This window comes from Apis cerana, linkage group LG5, assembly GCF_029169275.1.
Source record: "Apis cerana isolate GH-2021 linkage group LG5, AcerK_1.0, whole genome shotgun sequence".
NCBI lineage: Eukaryota > Metazoa > Arthropoda > Insecta > Hymenoptera > Apidae > Apis > Apis cerana.
Genome location: NC_083856.1, coordinates 8,667,807 through 8,687,022, shown reverse-complemented (window position 1 = coordinate 8,687,022; position 19,216 = coordinate 8,667,807). Strand labels below are relative to the sequence as shown.

Sequence of the window (19,216 nt, the reverse complement as noted above, 5' to 3'; positions counted from 1 at the left end):
AAAAATTTATATTCAAATAATTTCTGCTTTATATATATTTTTTTAAAAAGAATTAATGTTATTTACACAAAACATGACATTTTCTTGCACCAATATCTATAATTACAATAAATTTTTCATATTTTTTCACCACGATAAACCACAAATCACCTCTATTTGTATTTCCACGTTAAATACTTTAAATAACCATCGAAAATTTTCGTTGAACAATTTTTCAAATAAATAATCGTAAACAGAAATAACAACAGCGACTCATAGGTTAAAAAATATCGGTCCATCTTCGATTTACGAACGATAATTCGATTCCAAATTGTTGACATTTGTTTCGCGATAAAATGATCCGGCAATTACGTTTCGCTCTTATATATCTTCTCTTCTCACCGCGATCATCGCAGACAGATTTTTACTGGAAGTCGTTCGAGAACGTTACCGAGAAACGACGATTGCAACCCGATTTCTCCTCTTTCACGACTTCTATAAACTCTCTGTCCAACGGTCGCCAGATCTTTCGATTCACTACGCTCGATGAGGATTTTTCCGCCGTGTGAAAATAGGTCGCGCGCGCGACTCGAGAAAACTTGACACCAGGCATTCGCTGACGTAACCCTTGAAACATGTTTGGCCACGCCGCGCAAAACGATTCCAAACGTTCACCGATCTTGTCAGAATCGCGATTCGGAATCGATAATTCGACATCGATAAATCCACGTGACACTTTTTCAATTGCGCAGAGAAACTATTGATTTTTTTTCCAATCACGATTCCTTTCGATTCGAAATATATTTTCACTTTGTGAACCTTATTCTCACTCTTTCTTTCGTAAGTCTACGTTTAATTAACTTAAATATTATTTACTCGAAGGAGCTTATTAATTCTAATAAAGAATTTCTATTGTAGAATTACGATCTACTCTCAGATTTTTTTATTTTCGTTCTCTCATTGACAAATATCGCGGAAAGGATCTTCGTCTTCCATGAAAAAAGAAACAGATTGATTCGAAGCTTGTTTTTATACGACTTTCCTCTTCCATCTCAATGATGATTACATCTTCCACACTTTGAATTTGAACGTTGACGGGATATTTCTCCACGAAAATGTCGATTTTACTATGATTAGAAAAAATATTTATCTTACGTCGGGATACGAAAAATCGGGAGCGAAATTCTCGTCGAAACGCGGATTGATGGGGCGACGATGCGGGGATCGGACAAAACGAGGAGTCACGTAATAGCATCGTCGGACGCGGGAACCATTCGATCCACGATTTTATTTACGACGTCGTTCAGCGGTCTTCTCACCGGTAAAAATTTTACTTACATTTTATGCGGCTCGATTTCACCGTGCGATCGCCACGCGAGATCGATTTTTTATATAGGGCCCAGGATCTCTCTCTCTTTCTTTTCCCCCCCTCTTCGAGGCGAAATTTATCTCACTAAGGTTGGTGCCCTAGGTAACGAGAGAAGTTTGACTTCTCGGATAAAACCACGATTCATTAGAATAGAAATTCTCGGCCAACGTGAATCTCACCCTCCTCTTCGTAAATTTGTTTAATCAACAAAATCAAGATTCAAAACTCGAAGGGTAAAGAAAGGCGCGCTCTCTCTTCTCCCCCTTTTTTTCTATCTTCTCCTCCAAGACTTCTTTCTCGTTGGAAACTTCGAAATTTACAATTCAAACTGGATAAGCACGAAGGTAAAGCAGAGTGGTATGGGCGAACGGTTTGAAAATTTGCCGGGCAAAACGTCCCAATCAACCTCCCTCCCTTCCCAAAGCCTGTTTCACGTACGGAAGCCGCGTAAAACGTGTTATCAGCAGAGGGATCGTGCGTCCATCCTGGGCTTAATAATCCCTCGTGCGGTGGAAACGGTGCGCCGTTCCTCTCGAAGGATTTACCGTCCCGCACGGTGAAAATTTTCAACAACGGAATACCGTTTTCGAACGCATTTTCCATCGTGCTTTCTTCGTGATTAATGAACAAACAAACGTTTTTTTTTAAATAAAATTCTCTTCTCGCGGAGAAGAAACGCGCAACGTTTTCATCGATCGATGTAACTCGATCGGTTTGATCGGAGTTCCTTTGGTTGGGTTACCAGGAATTAGCACAAGGATCACGAAATTAGAAGCGAAATTGAAAACTGGAGGAGGGCAGAGGAGGAGGGCAGCGAGTTGAACAATTGCGAAACGTGGAGGAGTAAGTAAAGTTGAGACATTAACGTGGCTCGAGACATTAGGTCAGCAGTTGTCAAAGCTGAGGATGATAATGGATGTGCAAGCAATGCTGAGGGCAGACTTAAGGGCAGACTTGGAGACTGGCCGAGGCTAGAGCCGCTATTGCGGGGCAGTTGGCTATGTCAAAGCTAGGGATAGGAAAAATAATGATGAAGGCCCGGGGGGCAAGACGGACGAGAAGACAAAGCTAATGGCTAAGTGAAGAAACTGGGGAGAGGAAAGGCTCGAGAGACTTCAAATCTTCCGCTACTCCATTCATTCTCTCTGAAAGGAGGACCTAAAGGCAGCGAAACCAGCGAGGGCTCGAGATTTTTAAGATTTTGAGCGGCTGTTCAACGTTGTGATACCGAAAAAGAAAAAAAGCCGAGGGAGGAGAGCAACTTAAAGGTAGCGAAACTAACAAAATTAGAGAACTCGAGGATTTTAAGTGAGCGGTGTTCGGCATTTGCTTTGTCGGGAGGTAAATGGCTAAGAGCGACCAAGAGAAATTAATGGAAATGAAGGGGACTCGAGGTAAGACATTTTGCCAACCGTGCTGAGGGCAAAGTTAAGGTCAAGCGAAATTAAATGGAACGGAAAATTGAGATTTTAAACGCATTGTTATATCCTAGTCTGTTAAAATCCTATCCTATGCCGTTCATAATTAAACAACGGCTATTAAAAATAGAATTATCGCCACGCCGGTGTTTAGGCGACTGTACATCTATATGGGCCTGCTATTTGCTCCTCCATTGCTCCTCTGAGTCTTTATCCTCAAATTTCATGGGACCTGTTAGTCAGAGCGGAGCGTGCGAAACGAACGAGAATTTATCACCCCTCGGAGAGCGGGTGGGTGGTTAAAATGCGACCGGAAAATATTTCACCGGTCCGAAACCGGTGCACCACCGCTAATGCTGATAAAATGTACGTCACCAGCGTCGTCCCCTCTTTCTCATGTTTGATAGAAGATAATAACGCGCGGTATTCGCGGCGTTATTAGAGGGGACCGGCAAGAAAACAGCGCAAAATCGTCGGTGAATAATTAACAAGGAACGGCCGGCTAACGAGAAACTTTGGACAGAGAAAATTGCGCGCCGGTCGTGCAACCGTCCCTCCATTCTCTCGCCAATTGCACCCTGCATGGCGCATAATGCAGAGCGCGGGGAGTTGCGGCGTTGTTGGAATCCGCCATCCTCGTGTTCGAAATTGCTACTATTTTTATCTTTAATTCGGCCGACGAACAGCGTTAAAAGGAATATCCGCAACGCACATTTATTTAGAAAGTTTATCGCGAATACGATCAATTTAGAATACCGAGTTTGATAAATAACGTCGCGCCGTAAACCGGATAGGCTCTCGATCCAGGCTCGCGTGTCTTATCCCACGACGAGAGAAACCATCCTCCCCGGTTAAATCCGTCCGTATGGGAAGTGGTAAATTTCACGAGTGGACGGCGAAAGAAATGAAAATTAAACATCGATACTTTCTATTCCACGAATTTCGTTCGGCTCTCTGGCCGGCTTCCTGTTCACGCCCGAGTGAATAAACTAGATGATACGGCGAACTAGAATTCCACTGTTTTTCGGAAACATTTATACGGGGACAAGGAAAAATCAATCCAACTTTAATTTCGCGTGGTAAACAATCCGAAATCGCGATGCCCCGCTTGGCAAATTAAACAGTTCCGAGTTATCGAAAAGTCGGAGCAAGATTCGAAAACTTTTCCCCGAGCCGAGGAGTCGGGGGGAAAACAAAACGAAAGTTGTTTACTCGTGCGACGACGTTCCGAAGGATAATCCACACGAAGGTCGGAATTTTTGTTTGTTCCGTCGTAGGAAATAAGCTTCTCCATTCGAGAGAGATACGTAAACCTCGGGAGAGGAGGATCTGTCCGCCCTCGAGAGAGGCGTAGGCGTGTTCGTGTTCGCGTGTAGGACGGACAGAGGAATATATTTTCAGGAAGCACGCTTGCACCGAGACCCGAGCGGGCCGCGTAATTATTCCGCCTATGAGAGCACGAGGAAAATGGAAGGTGACGAGAGCCGGCTAACTTTCGAATCGCCGAACTTGTTTGGGGGCCGAGAGAGAAAATGTTCCAAAATGGAAAATGGACGAAGGGAAGGAGGACGAGACGCGATTTCGAGTTTCACAGAAAGGAAGCCACGGAACGCGTAACACGATCATCGATGGAGACTGGCTTTTCCAACCTGGCGTTTCACTTTCAAATACCAGGGATTCCTGAACCGCGCGATACAGATTACGACGATATCTCTCCGCGGAATACTTTCAACGGCCAAGTTATTGAAAAAGAAATTTAATATACGAATCGAGCATTATTCTACCGAAATTTCACCAAATTTTACCAGGATGTTTGAAAAAAAGAGAGAGAAAACTCGAATCGCACACACGAGGCGTATTGCTCGAACGTCGATTCTCTTCTTTCACGCACACCGGAAGAATAATCGGAAGAGGAGCGCGCACAAACGACACAGCACAACACGGAACGAAAGTCGACCATTCGCCTCGAGCGAACAATCCACTCCTTCTTTCACCGCGAAACACTGAATGCACTTAGAAGATATATCCACGGGATTGATCCACGGTGAAAGAGCAAACCGGCCTTGGAAACGCGTTCGGATCGCAGAAAACTTGGTACGGGTATCGAGGAATTGGAAGCGTCGTCGAAACAAGGTACGCGATTTCGACGAGCCCGAAGCAGCCTCCGCCTCGGAACGTTGTCCAACGCCTCTCTCTCTTTGCCGGCGACTCGCAGCACGCTGCCCGATCACAATCTATTTACGAGTAAAAGCACTCGCGTCGCATGCCAACGGTTGGCGAGCACTGGCGTGTGCCGCGGCACACGAGCACCGGAGGGACAAGTTTTCGCCGCGCACGTGTACCGAATGCGAGACGATGACACATCGATGAATCATACCGAGTTTTGCCATTTGACGCCCGTCCGCCCCTCCTTCCAAGGAATTCCAGTTTTTCCACGGGAGAAAAAATTCCTTTGGGAGAACGTGTGTCCTCTCTCGCGAAATCCTGGTCAAGACTTTGATTTCTTCTCTCTCTTCACTTTCGAATCGATTTATCCCCTCGTGATTAAGATTTTCGTCTCTTCTCAGCTCGAAGATGGCGATAATTCAATTAAAATTTCGTATCTTTTAATCGAAGGAGATTTTCTTTTCAATCGAAAGATTTTTTTCTTGAATTAGATCACCGTTATTGAAATCAAAAGTGATGCAAGAATAAATAACTGGAACTATTTAATCGTACTATTTTATTATAAGAAAGGAGGAGTCAAATTACTCAGTCACATTCTTTGAGACTTGCTTAAAGTAGTTAAAATTAAATCTCCTTATTTAATAGCTTAATACTTCACCGAGTTAACTAAATATTCGAAAGAGATTCTTGAAAAATCGTTCTCAGAGAACTTACACTCTCTCAACTATCATCTATCTTCTTGCGTTCAACGCTTGTGTCGAATATCCGAATAATATCGGAAAGAAAGGAAAGAAAAAGAGAAGCAAAATGCTTTCAAACGAGAGCATCCTCTCGTAAAAAAGAAAAACCAGCATCTCTTCTTCCCGAACACGAATTATTCCCGACCACGAGCGAGCGCACTTGCGAAAATTCCGCTCCGTCCCCTCGAAACAAACCGAATTCTCGTGTTTCACAAGCAAACAATCCCTCGCGACGAAGTTCCACCGAGATGATATTCCCAATATCGAACGCGTTATCATCAGTCGTAAGAGGCGAAGAATCTCTTTCTCTCTCTCGAGTGCAGCGCGAAACCTCTTCGACTCTCGAAGTTCAGCGGCCCGGGTGAAGACGTGGGCGAATCGAGCGGCCTACTGCCCACTTTAGACGCGGTCTCTCGCCGACCTAGGCCAACCTCTGCCACGCGAGAGGAGGAAAAGCGGCGGTGGTGCACACGCACCTCGAAATACAGGAGGACGATTTGTACGCGTCGACCGTCCGCCGACCGTGCGCAAAATGTTTGAACGACGTCCAACCGTCGGTGAAATATCGAGAGTATTCGGCCCCTTCGATACGAGGGGACGAGTTAACGAGGGTTTGGAATTTTCGGTCGGCAGGATTTGCCGAGATTTATGGTACACGCGGTGCTCTCTCTCTCTCTTTCTCTCTCTCTCTCTGCGTGTTTAGATTTTACGTCGATCGAGAGTCAGTTCGAGTGGTTGATTGATAACGTTCTTATTTTGAAAGGAGTTTGTTATTGGAAACGATGTGAAGTGATGTGGAGAGATGTTTTTGAAAAATAAAATTGATATATATATATATATATATATATAGATTGAAGATTTTTATCGAGATTCGCTGCTTGCTTTTTGAAAGCGTTTTTTTTTAATACGATATTGGAAAGAATAAAAAGAGAAGATTCCTCGGTTATTCAGATGCTTATATGATACGAGAGTTAATTTGCCCGGGTTAATGTCGTTCAATTTCTTCGATTCTTGTGTCTTATAAATCGAGATGCGAGAATAATTGAGAGGTGAAATGGACGTGGAACGAGGAATAATCACGACTGTCTCGCGTTTAAAAGGATGACGAGGAACGAGATGTCGATATCAATCGCATAAAAATCGTGAATTTTTATAAAGAATGATGGACACACGCGGATCGCAGTTCAATTCATATTTTACGGATTTACGGAAATCGAGAATTCTTGCAACGAATCACTATATCACGGTAGATTAACGTTTCATTTTTTATCGATATATTACGGTATTTAATCGTAGATCAATCGTGCTCTTGAAAAAAAATTCCATAAAATCTGCAAAATCGAACAAACTCGCGTTTCATTCAATCCTCATCCCAAACGATGTTCCGTAAATTTATCTTGACGCGTCTTCGCGACGTTTACACGTCTCTCGCCGGAAGTTCCGTTATTGACGGAGGTGGTAAGCGTTCCCTTTCTCTTTCGTTCCATTTTCCTCCGCTTGTTCTCTTTTTTCAGGGAGAGAGAAAGAGAGAGGGAGCAAACAGTAATAACGAGCCACCGCGTGTACTCGGAGTGGTCTTTTTGCCACGACTTGGCAATGGACACCGAATGCGAAGACGTTTCTATTTTCGAAATTCGTCGCCCCGTTTCGCCACTTTTACTTAGATCCCGCTCTTTTCGACTCTGTACAGAATTATCGAGAATCATTGTCACTCGTCGAAAGTCAATTGTCGAAAGATCGACTCCAATGATTCCAAAGATTCCAAAATGAAACGGAAATTGAGCCAAGTCTAACAATTTCTCGTTTCCATTTCTAAAGCCTGGTTCCAATAGAGTTGAAACAAGATTTCGTTTATTTTTTTTTTTTTTGATTTCCGGAAGCGTAGAAAAGAAGCGAGATAAATTTTGAAAATTTAAGACGAGGAGAATTAAAAACCCGAGTTAAGTGTATTAAGTGAGATTACAATGTTGAAACTGCGTTATCTTAGCGCAATTTTTAAAGACCGGTGGAACATGATATCCAGGCTCGCTTCCGTGAACTATTAAACAAGAATACGCGAGACGGCGGGAGCACCGTCTAGTTCTATTAAAAGCGACATTTTACAGCGGGCCACGTGATTCACAATGCTCCCGGAAATAAAGGTGATATGCAAATGCGGGAATAGCGTAGTTATTCTCGCGCACGGCCGCGCCTCTTCCTTCCTCCCCCTTGCCACTCCTCGTCTGCCCCGCGATAAATACTTCCGCGAATCCCGCGAGAAAGTTCGACGTGTCTTCTTCTTTCTCGCATCGACACCAGAAATTAAACATTTTCGATACGCACGTACACGTTCGTTAATAAATGAGATGCAACTAAATGAATAAACCTCGATAGATTATTTTTTTCTTTAAAAAGTATTTACGAATATATATTCGAATCGATTTCGTTTAATTCGCAATCGTTCGTAAAATTCAAGGAAAGATTAATTTCACTTCGTAAAATTTAAATTCAATGTCGAGTATTTAAGCGTCGTAAGTACGTAACGTATTCTCTCTCTTTCTCGAAATTCTTCGCGAAAATGGATAGCGGAATAAAGGTAAGGCTGTAATTGTCGTTCTCAATTCAACGAGTGAAACGAGAAGATTCTATTCTCGACACGGACAAGATGGTTCACTCTTGGACGTGAAATGCTTGGTAAAAATTTCCCGCCGGACAACTTGCTCGTTTCCTTCGTCAGCTTCAGGTTTGAATCTTTCCAGCCGCCTCCAATTTCCGTGAAAGTATCTCCGGTTGTTGTTGGGGCACGATAGAGCCTCGAAAATCCGCAAAACTTCTCTTTCAGTGCGGCGGAACAGACTTTATTCTGGGCGAGATGCGCGTCACCAAGAATTCGCGACGCGGAACAAGTGTGCGTCTTTATTCGACGTGACGCGTGCCTCGGAGATTCCACTTCCGGCGTTTTCTCCTCTGTGTTCCGCGTACGTAATGTTTCGAGATTGTAGCAAAGAGGTTCGTGTTTCGAAATTTTCGAGAAGAATCTTCATTTTTCAATTTCGTTCATTGAATCAGTTGGGAAGAGGGAGAGAGAAACCTGGTTGCAGTGGCGAGTGCAATGTTCAGGGAAGGAAAGAGAGGGAGGCGGCTTTGAATTTCGTTAAACGACATCGATAGGCCGGCTCTCTAATCGACATCCTTTGACCTCGTATTTATGCAAATGAACCGTGAGGAAGGCTTCGAAGCGGGAGAAAATTATCGACGGCTTCGTTTCCGCCGCTGGGAAATTATCTTGGCCGCTGGGCCATCGCCGGGGTTCGATGAACGCAATTTTCCCGAACGATCGTTCAACCGTCATCCTTCTTCCTTCCTGTTAATCCAACTTGTTAAACGGAAACATTGCAAACTCGTTTAAAAAAATATTCTTCAAAAATTCGTGAAAACGATTGTCCAAAATTGTCCAAGCCCAAAAATAAAATCCAATCCAATCCTTCTCGAATGAAATTCAAATTTTAAAGGGTTAGAACAGAAACTCACTTTCCTCTATATTACTCCCCCTTCCTCCTTCCCTCTTCTAATCCTCGAATCAAAAGGATTTGATAACTTAATAACGATCGTATCGCAGAGAATAATCGTAGAATCGTCGGGGACGATAGTTTATTGTTGGAACAGGTTTCGTTCGCGTTCATCGGCCGATTGTCCGCCTCGATGCGCGTCGTTCACGGCGCTCGCTCGTTTGCGAGATGCTCGTTACGAAATTGTCCACGATAATATCGAGGCGGAGGCTGGAAATCGGTCGAAACGCTACACGGTTTCTCGCGTGTAGCATGCGCGCGCGCGTTTCCAATTAAGCGTAGATCAATTTTGATGCTGCAGGCTACGTAATTGATATAACGGCCCGGGTTGGTGTACATATATATATATATATATATCGCGTCGGCCATTCGTACTTATCGGCCGCTGCCAATCACCACTTTCATCCGATTTCTGTCACCTGTCCGATTTTCCATCCGCTCCAATTGCCGGGCATCTTTCTGCGTTCGTGCTCCTCCGATATTTCGATCGATAATTCGGTAATTCTATCTTCCTCTCTCTCTCTCTCTCTCTCTCTCTCTTTCTCTCCAGTCGGAGAAATTTATCAATCGATGTCGGACGAATACTTTTCGATACTTTTTTTCGCTCCCCCAATATTTGGCGTATTATATTTGAATATTTGTCTTTTTTGAATCAAGATTTGCGTGTCGAAATTCTTTTTTTCCCTCCGTGTCTACATATATATATGTATTCGATAAATATCGACGAGACGATTGAGCGTTGCTCGTTTGTAAAAATGGGGAGGAAGAGGCAGGAGGGGAAATCTGATTCACCGCGATTAAACAGCGCGCGGGTTTAATTGTAAATTCGATCGATCGCTTGCGCTTGAAATTGGAATTAAAATTGATAAGCTTCTTTCTTCCTTTCGAGCGCGACAACAAGGGGGACGATTGAAACGCGAGCGCTTTAAAAAAAAAAGGAGATTTTTCCAGAAGGAGGGGAGAAACCGCTTTGACCGCGTTATAAAGGTGTATAATTATAACGAAGCGAAGGATCATTGATGGACGCCACCAGGAATCGAACGTTGTTTTCGTCGTATGGAAAACACCTTTGTTTCCGTGTATCGAGTGATGAAACGATCGATACAGGAGGGGGAGGGGGGATGCTATCTATGATCATTATCGGTGCAATCGTTGCGCCCCTCTGTCGCCTACGGTACGGAGAGATTACCTGTTCAAACAACAGGTGGTTCTGAAAACGGCAATTAATCGAAGAAGGCTGCAATTTATGTGTCCGTTGAACGCTTCCCTCCCTCCTACTTCTTTTGTGCGAGAAAGAGAGCAAGAGAACGGGGAAAATTAATAATCAGATCTCCGATAATTCACTATCTTCTAGATAGAAAGATGAGTGATCGATCTTTCGAAAATCTTGAATCTTGAATCATTATCCAAGATTATAAAAAGACACGAAATGCATTTATGAAAGAAAGCGACGAAAGAATAAGCGAATCAAGGGATCAATTTTTTTATTTTAAATTTTTAAATTTTAAATTTTAACCACCATTTCTTCTGTATTTCCAATTTCCGTTTGATCCAAGATTCCATTTAAAAAGATACATTTTGTAATTTTCAACATTTGTCTATTGTCATCCGTGACTCATTGATGTATCATATTGCCTCTCTAGAAAGATGGAAAATGGAAAATCGTTAAAAATAGAATTTCTCGAATCGATTAATCGCTCGAGATACGTTCTTTAGAGGACGCAAACGATATCCCTTTTAAGAGAGACGCAAGTATTCAAAATAACGCGGGTCGATTCGAACATGACAGAGAATAAATCTGTCAACGAAAGAGAACGCGTTTCCTTTGAAATCCGTGAAAGGAAAGGGAGAGGAAGGGAGGGGCCTGGCAAAATAGGAGAAAATTCTGAAACGTAAGGGAAGGGAAAGGAGTTGCGGGAAACCGCGGTGAATCGATGTGCCCCGGCGAAATCGAGTTATACACGGTGAAAACACGAGTCGTTTACCGGCAAACAACCGGCGCGACAATTGAAATTCCAGTGGTGGATCGTATTTCCGCTCCTCTATCCAGAGGAGGAAATCGTCTATCCGCGAAAATCCTATGAGAAACGAGTGGATAAAAACTCGATCCTCGCGCGTCTAATTTTGAAGCGTCTCTCGTGACGAGTTAAAGGAAACGTCTACTCGATGACGAAACGTTCAACAGCATCGAATCTCTCTCCGATCTCTTCTCAAAATAATGTCGTGGAAATGTCGTAACGCGTGAAAATTCCATTCTGCTCTCTTTCTCTCTTTTCCCTTTCCAACTTTCGAGACATCTACTCTCTGTTCTTGTCTGCAACTTGTCTTCTGAAAGGGATCTTGTTCTGGAAGGATTGGTCGTCTTCGATAGACCGAACAAAGTCATCGATTTCGAATCGAAATTTTTATGAACGGAACGAATTTTAAAATTCCCCTATAAATACAAATCTACAAACATTCGTATTTCTGATCTTAAACGCTTTTTACAAATAACGAAGAGAATTCATATAGATTTTTTTTCTCTTCGATACATGATGGATGCACGAAATAAAAAGATAAGAAGAGGAGGAAAAAGAGAGAGAAGTATGTTACACCTTCTCGATCGATGAAGAAATCCAAAACGGGGGAAAAAATTTGTCGAAATCGAACTCGATAGATAATTCGGTGCGCTCGTCGTGGAGAATCCGCGAGGCCGATTCGAGAGGATTTCCCGCAAGAATATCATCATTTTAGCCGATGGAGATTGCGGCTCGATTATCGATTCGAAGTGGCTCTCGTCAAGTAATCAACCGTCGGGATTCGAGGCTGCTCTTTCGTTTACACTTCCTGTCACCGTTTCCGATGAATCTCTAACGAAACGTGAATTCTCCTTTCGCTCCTCTTGCATGGGGATCTGCATTCACAATAATGGAAAATATATCCTTCGCACGAATTACGCATTTTGCATTATTCATAATAACGAACGATGATCACGATAGAAATAACGCACAATCGAATTGGGATTGAATAAAAAATGAATATGAACGAAACAATAATGGTAAAATTTGGCCAATATTGAAACAAGCCTCGATAATCAAAATATAATATTTTAATCGAATCTTTCACTTTCGTAAAGAATAACGAGAAAAATAAACGAACGACTAAACGCAGAAAAACGCAATTACCAACTAATTAAAGAGGGGAAGAAAAACGAAGAATCGTTTCGTTAAAGTATCCCTCCGAACTGAACCGAGTAAAGGGAACGTTCATAATTATTCCGCGATCCGGTACAGTTTTAGAAGCGCGAAAGTGGGAGAGTCGAAAAAAACGTGGCGGAACGCTGCGCGATAATTAGTCGGGTATTTCGAGCGAAACTGGTATTCGAATGATAAATGGATTTTAATCAAACGCGTTCCTTCCAACCAGTCAGTCCATCACGTCCAAGGGAGGAGTGCTTTCCACCTGTCGTACCAGCGCATCGTTCACCGGGCTAATTAAATCCCGAATGCGCCACACGATCTCGCGAACTCCTCGTACTTTCTCGTACGAGGAACAGGACTGATCGTCTCCTCCTCGACCCACCCCTTCCTCCCCCAATTGAGCAAGTTTCGCTGGAGGGAGAGGAGGTTATACGTTAACGGGGGAAGACCGAGCACATTTGTCTCTCCGCTTGTTTCGTTGCAAACGAATGGAAAGCAACCCCCTCTCCTCAGTTGTTGGAAAGAAAGCAAGCAAGCCCTGGAGGGTTTGGAGCGAAACTTGATGGTTGGCGACCATGGTAATACACTTTTAACTGCGTCGTTTGCTTTGCACAAGCATCGCGCAAAAGAACAATGCTCTCTACCCGCGCTACTCTCAACAAGGAGGGGAAATATGCGAAACGTTAACAACAGGGAGGGAACAATAACGCAAACTGTATATATAAAGTAGCTGTTTAGACCGGTCTTTTGTAAATTTTGTTTAAATGACTTGTTCGGAGGGAGAAACTTTTCACGGAAGAATTTCTTTTACACGATCGACAGGATTAATTGGTTTCGAAAAAAGGGAATAATAACGTGAATTTTGGAAATTTTGTTGTTTCGGATTTAAAAGGTGATTTTTCATTCATTTTTTAGCAGATTAATTCGATTCTAATTCGATATATTATGTGTTTTAAAAGTCTGAATATTTTATCACCGAATATTGACTTTTGATTTTTGCGTGATTGTTCGTGGAAAGGAGAAATCGACTGCCTTGGAAAAACCTTGCGAATATTTGAATAAATATTTCTCAAGAAGGGGGGAACGGATAATGAAAAATTATACGAAATTATTTGTGAAATTTATACAAAACAAGAGCGGAGAAAGATTGAAGATTCGTTAAAATTCACTGCCGGTCGCTCCGACGCTTGGAAAATTAAAGAGAGAAGCTAGACGAGTTTGCGGAAATGATTCTCGAGCCGCGACCTTCAAAAGAGTAGCGCGTGTCTCTCATTCAAAGTGTTAATTACGTATCTTTCGAATCGCGCATACCATTAGCGTACTTCAACATTCTATTTAACATTATTCTTGATGTTCGCAGAAGAACGTTGCTTTATTGCGCGTTATTAAAATAACATCGACGAAGGGGACATTGTTTTTTTATTTATTTCGAGGGGGATGCACGAGCCAGGAATATCTCTCCGAGCGGGGAGATACGAAATTTTAAACTTGACGTGGAAAGTAGAGCAAAGGCGGCGACGACTCTCCTCGACGAATCGACTCGATTTCGCTTTTCGTTCGCGAAAGATTGCCTCTCGAAACGAAACGGATTTATATTATAAACCGAGATTAACTTCGAACCTTGAACGAACCTTCGTCAAAGATCGAGGAGGTCCTCGAAACAGAAAAATATATCGAACTCGTGTCGAACACTTGCGCTCACTTCGTTCCACGTGACACTTTATTCGAAAATGAATAGGGTTTATATTATAGATTAACTTCGAACCTTGAACGAACCTTTGAAACCTTCGTAGGCCAACGTAATAGAAAAAGAAAAGTGTCAAAAATCGAGAAGAAGATCCTCGAAACAGAAAAATATATCGAACACTTGCGCTCACTTCGCTCCACGTGACACTTTATTCGAAAATGAATAGGGATTATATTATAGATTAACTTCGAACCTTGAACGAACCTTTGAAACCTTCGTAGGCCAACGTAATAGAAAAAGAAAAGTGTCAAAAATCGAGAAGAAGATCCTCGAAACAGAAAAATATATCGAACACTTGCGCTCACTTCGTTCCACGTGACACTTTATTCGAAAATGAATAGGGTTTATATTATAGATTAACTTCGAACCTTGAACGAACCTTTGAAACCTTCGTAGGCCAACGTAATAGAAAAAGAAAAGTGTCAAAAATCGAGAAGAAGATCCTCGAAACAGAAAAATATATCGAACTCGTGTCGAACACTTGCGCTCACTTCGCTCCATGTGATATTTCCTTTATTCGAAAATGAATAATAGCGCTCGTATATCGCACAGAAGAATCGAGAGTCTCGATAATCCTTTGCCCCTATTTTCCACGCCGTTAATTAATAATCGCGACTAATATCGTGGCGTTCGATGGTGGTCAAACCGCAAAATGGCGAGCTGTTGACGCATCCGGCACGGATTACCGCGGCCCCGATTAATTGATCGTCCTTGTGCATCGTAATTGGGCAAAAAGATGGAGAGTCAACTTGATTCTCTCGTGACTTTTCACGATTCTTATATATTTCCATTTAACAAGGATACAGCAATTAGAGTAATTGGTCTCAATGGAGAGGTTGAAAAAAAAAAGAACGGATAATTAGATACGTTCCTCTCGCAAGTACTCTCCAAAACAAACGTATAAACGTATAAACGGACGATGGAAGGGGAGGGAAAAAATTTTCTGTTCGAAAGAGACGAGTATCTACTTCTCTAATTTAAACGATTATATACTCTTGGAATAACCGTGATGGCAAGTGTAATTAGAATGGGAAGGCGAAGTGCAAGGAAGGGGAAAAAAAAAAAATAGAGAGAAAGTGCACCTTCGGTTAAAATTCATGCGAGGCGATAATTCGAGGCAACAGGTTGGCAGCATTGATTTTTCAACCGCAGCCGTCGAAGCTCGTTGGTTTCGGGGTCATTCTCGCCTCTGACTCGAGGTGACAGCTGGTCCACATTTCAACCCGAATCGAGGACGTTCCAATGAGCAGCAAATTATCGGCTTTCTCGGCGTTAAACGGTTACTACATGTAATAAACGTTGCGACGGTGAGTATCGAGTTTGTCGAAATAATTTTGGGGGAGACGTAAATAATAAAAAAGAGAGAAAAGGTTGGTTTTAACCAGAGATATTTCTTTTTCTCTCCGAACACAGCAACCGAATCACGATTCTGGATCGCGAATGGCGGACGCGTGGGCATTGGAGACGATTGTCGCCCATTATGGTAAGTAGATCTTATTCCAGCTCCGTTTCGCGCAGTCTGCAATTGATTAGACGAGCGGATCACGCGATTAAACGAGCCCGTTCGTTGCTCGGACGAGGTGTAACGAGAATCTTCGATTTCTTCGCTGTAAAAAAACGGAATATTTTTAACAACGCGCGACGCAAAAATTACCCGAATTTTCCGCTTTCCAACGACCAGTCTAACCTCGTTCTCGAGCTATCCATCGACGATGATCATCGATCGACGATTCTTCCTCCTCTAACGCGTATAATAACGCGCAGAACGCGACAAATGCGAACGTAAATAGAAACGTAAATAGAAACGTGAATGTCGCCGTATCGCTTCGTACGAAAATAAACACGACACACGATTCCGTTCGGGCTTGGAAATTATAAACACAAAACGGGACAGTCGTAGTTCGTCTACCGCGCAGTACGCACAACACCGAGAGACAACATCGAGAGAGAGAAAACTCACCAGAAACTCGCCGCTGCCGAGGCTCTGCTGCGATCCGTCCGGCGTCACGGCAAGATCGGCAACGATCGACGTGGAGAAGCTTCGCCTCGTCTGATGGTGGCACTTGTGCGGCCCGTTCATCCTCTGAGTCGCGTAAGTGGACACGTTGCTCTCGTTCAACTTGGACGTCCATATCTCCTCCTCCCTCTGAGGCGATTGACCGATGGTCCGATGCTTGGTGAACCTCGAGATCCTCTCGGTCTTGACCCAGTCGTGATTAGGCCGCGGTTGTCGGGTGATCGTCTGCAGGGATTTCATCGCGTTGAATCTCGAGAAACCGTCCTCCATGGCCGCTGCCCACAGGTGATCGGGCAGATCCTTGGACCCTCGCCGAGTTTCCACCGACTGCCTGTCCGAGGAGGAGCCCAGACCGGACGTGGTCGGGGTGTTGGGAAAGAATCTTCGATAGGTGTCCTTCGAGTCCTCGATGTCGGTCGAGTAGAAGTCGGCGTCGCGCGATTCCAAGGATCGATTGTTCTCGTGGAGGTTGAGCGACGACCCGATACCGGTCGACGTGGTCGAGGTGCGGAAGAACTTTGCCTCGTTCGCGGACGTCCATATCTCGTCGGTGATGGACGAGTCGATTCCCGTCGAGGTTGTTGGAGTTCTGGGGATATGGTATTTCGAATTTCCGTGTTTCGTGACACTCGGCCGCGATACTCGGCGACGAAACGAAAAATAGAAATAGAAACTCGACTCTCTGCTTTTAGTTTCGTCGTTTTCACTATTGTATTCTCTATCATTACCATTATCATTATTACTATTATTATTATTATTATTATTGTACGTTTTCACGGGATAATCTCGGGAGGGGAAATGTCTACCTGTAAGAGAGGTTCCTCTCCTTCCACAGCTCTTCGGGGTTGGTGGTCGTGTGGCCCGTGGCGGTATTGGCGAGCGTGGTGTGATGATTGGCGTAGGAACATCTTTGGGGGAAGCCCATACCCTCGTCGAGGCCGGCAGCCCAGAGCGACTCGAGGGGCAGATCTTGGGTGCCGACCGAGGTCCCCATACCCCTGCTGCTGCTCCCCGTCCCCGACCCGTGCTTCCCCCCATTCGAGGGGAACACTCTCTCGGCACCCTGAAGGACGCAGCACATGCTCGTGCCACTTCCTCCGCCACCGCCGACCGCGCCTCCACCCTCCTCCGCCTCCGACCCCCTGGAACCTGAGCTTTGCAGGCAACCTATTGTGACCGAGCTTTTAAGCTGCTCGCAGGCCTCCACCCCTTTTTCACGGGGCTGACGACCTTTCCTCCGTTACCCTCTCCCCACCACTCTCTCCGCACTCTGGCCTTGCCAGCCTCGTTCTCCTCAGGGTCGACCCTTCATCCTTTCCTCTCCCTCCCTCGTCCCCTTCCTTTGTCTTTTCCGCTCTTTTTCCTCTTCCCCCTTCTCCTCCCCCACCCTCTTTGATTCTTTGTTTGTCTAATGGATGAAACGGCCCGCTACCCTTCTTCTATTCTCTACGTATCTCGATTCCTCTTCCCGTGTTTTACCTAGTCTCGAGTCGAGGTGCAGCGCGTATCTAAAGAATACCGGGATACCGGTCGTTGCAGAGATTTCTTTTTTCTTTTTCTTTTTTTTCTTTTAAGATAAAAATAGATCGCGCTCGATTCGAATTCCTCGAATTCCTCGAGTTCTTTCGTTCGTATCCCCGTCATCTTAACGAGGCGATCGATTATTTTCGATCCCGAATTTCCCAATCGATCCTGCCTTCACGTGCCAGCAAATTGAAAGCCCGCGTGATTCGTTATTTACCGACCTTGTTGCCCCTTGCAATTGATCCGAAACCGCGGGATGATTTATCGACTCCCTCCCTCTCTCTCTCTCTCTCCCCGGCACAGGTTCGCCGACAACACTCGGCGACTTGTCTCTCGGCAAAGGATTTACGACTGATGTGCTCGAGACTCGAGCCACGAGGTCGAACTACCTGTTTTCCCATCGAGGGGCGGGTATGTTGATATCGAAAGGTGTTTCCTCTTGTCGATTCGAGGGGGAACATAGGTCGATGGCCTGAAGGGTTTTCACGAACGTGTTTGCGAACACGCCCACTTTGTTCTCCAACGAAATGGAAGTTAACGTTTGATGATGCTTTTGTAAGATAAACTTGCTACTTTCTTAAATTAAATTCTAATACAATTTATTATTCGATTACGAACACCGTTCAATCTCGTTAATCAGATGTAGAGAATATTTTGCACTTGTTGGTGAGAATTAGAGGATTAAATTTCCTGATACTCTCGAGTATTCCATTATAGCGAGAAATAGTATTGAAACAAATCGAACGCGAGAAAAAATATATATTTTCCGCCGAATTTTTATTTTGAAATCAGTCGAAGCTGTAAAATCGTAATACACTTCTTTCCCGTCTCACCAAATGTTGCAAATATTTCACACTTATAAGGAATTTGACATAAAATTAATCGATTTATCGATCGATTTGAAGATTTCGCGACAAATGTACATCGTTTTGTGAAACGGTTCCTCCAAACCGGATAAAATATCAGAGAAATATCAGCGAAACGAATATTCGCCGCGCTCTGACGGTCGTCAGATGCGTAATCGGACGGAATTGGTGATTTATATATATATATAAATGTATATAGAGAAAGAGAGAGAGCGCGAAATTCCTTTTACCGTGTCTGGCCAGGTTGATGAGGATTTACGAGGCAAAAATGGTGGAGGAGGGCGTGCGAATAAGGAAGAGGAAACGAGAACTAATGGGATACTCGATACTCGAAAAGTCGGATAATATCGCGGATATTCCGTGCATTAATAACGCGTTACGTTACGGTAATTTGCCATTTGCGTGTGCGATCTCTACGTATGCGTGTAAATCGCGTCGTACCCCGAATTTGCATCTCTCGAAAACTAGGAGATCCGTTATTCCCCGTTCGATACTCGATACGGAATTTTTCCCCGTTGAACTGCACAATACGGATCGGGGATTATTATCGAGTCGTGGATCGAGTCGTGATTTGCATACGAGGAAACGGTGGAGGGGGAAGATCGCCGAGAAAACGTTTCCCCGGTTCCCTGGCACACTCGTGATATTGGATATCAACTGGGC

At 43.9% G+C, this 19,216-nt stretch overlaps 1 protein-coding gene and 1 long non-coding RNA gene across 9 annotated transcripts in view; one reads left to right on the top strand and one right to left on the bottom strand.

Moving 5' to 3' along the window:
• LOC107994408 (uncharacterized) overlaps positions 1 to 19,216 on the bottom strand; it is a 169,073-nt gene that overhangs the window by 70,953 nt on the left and 78,904 nt on the right. The gene's annotated exons all lie outside the window — the stretch shown is intronic.
• LOC133666090 (uncharacterized) overlaps positions 16,042 to 19,216 on the top strand; it is a 39,066-nt gene continuing 35,891 nt past the window's right edge. Inside the window, exon 1 of the long non-coding RNA XR_009829705.1 lies at positions 16,042 to 16,238. This is a non-coding gene — a long non-coding RNA (uncharacterized LOC133666090). The remainder of the gene's footprint in view (positions 16,239 to 19,216) is intronic.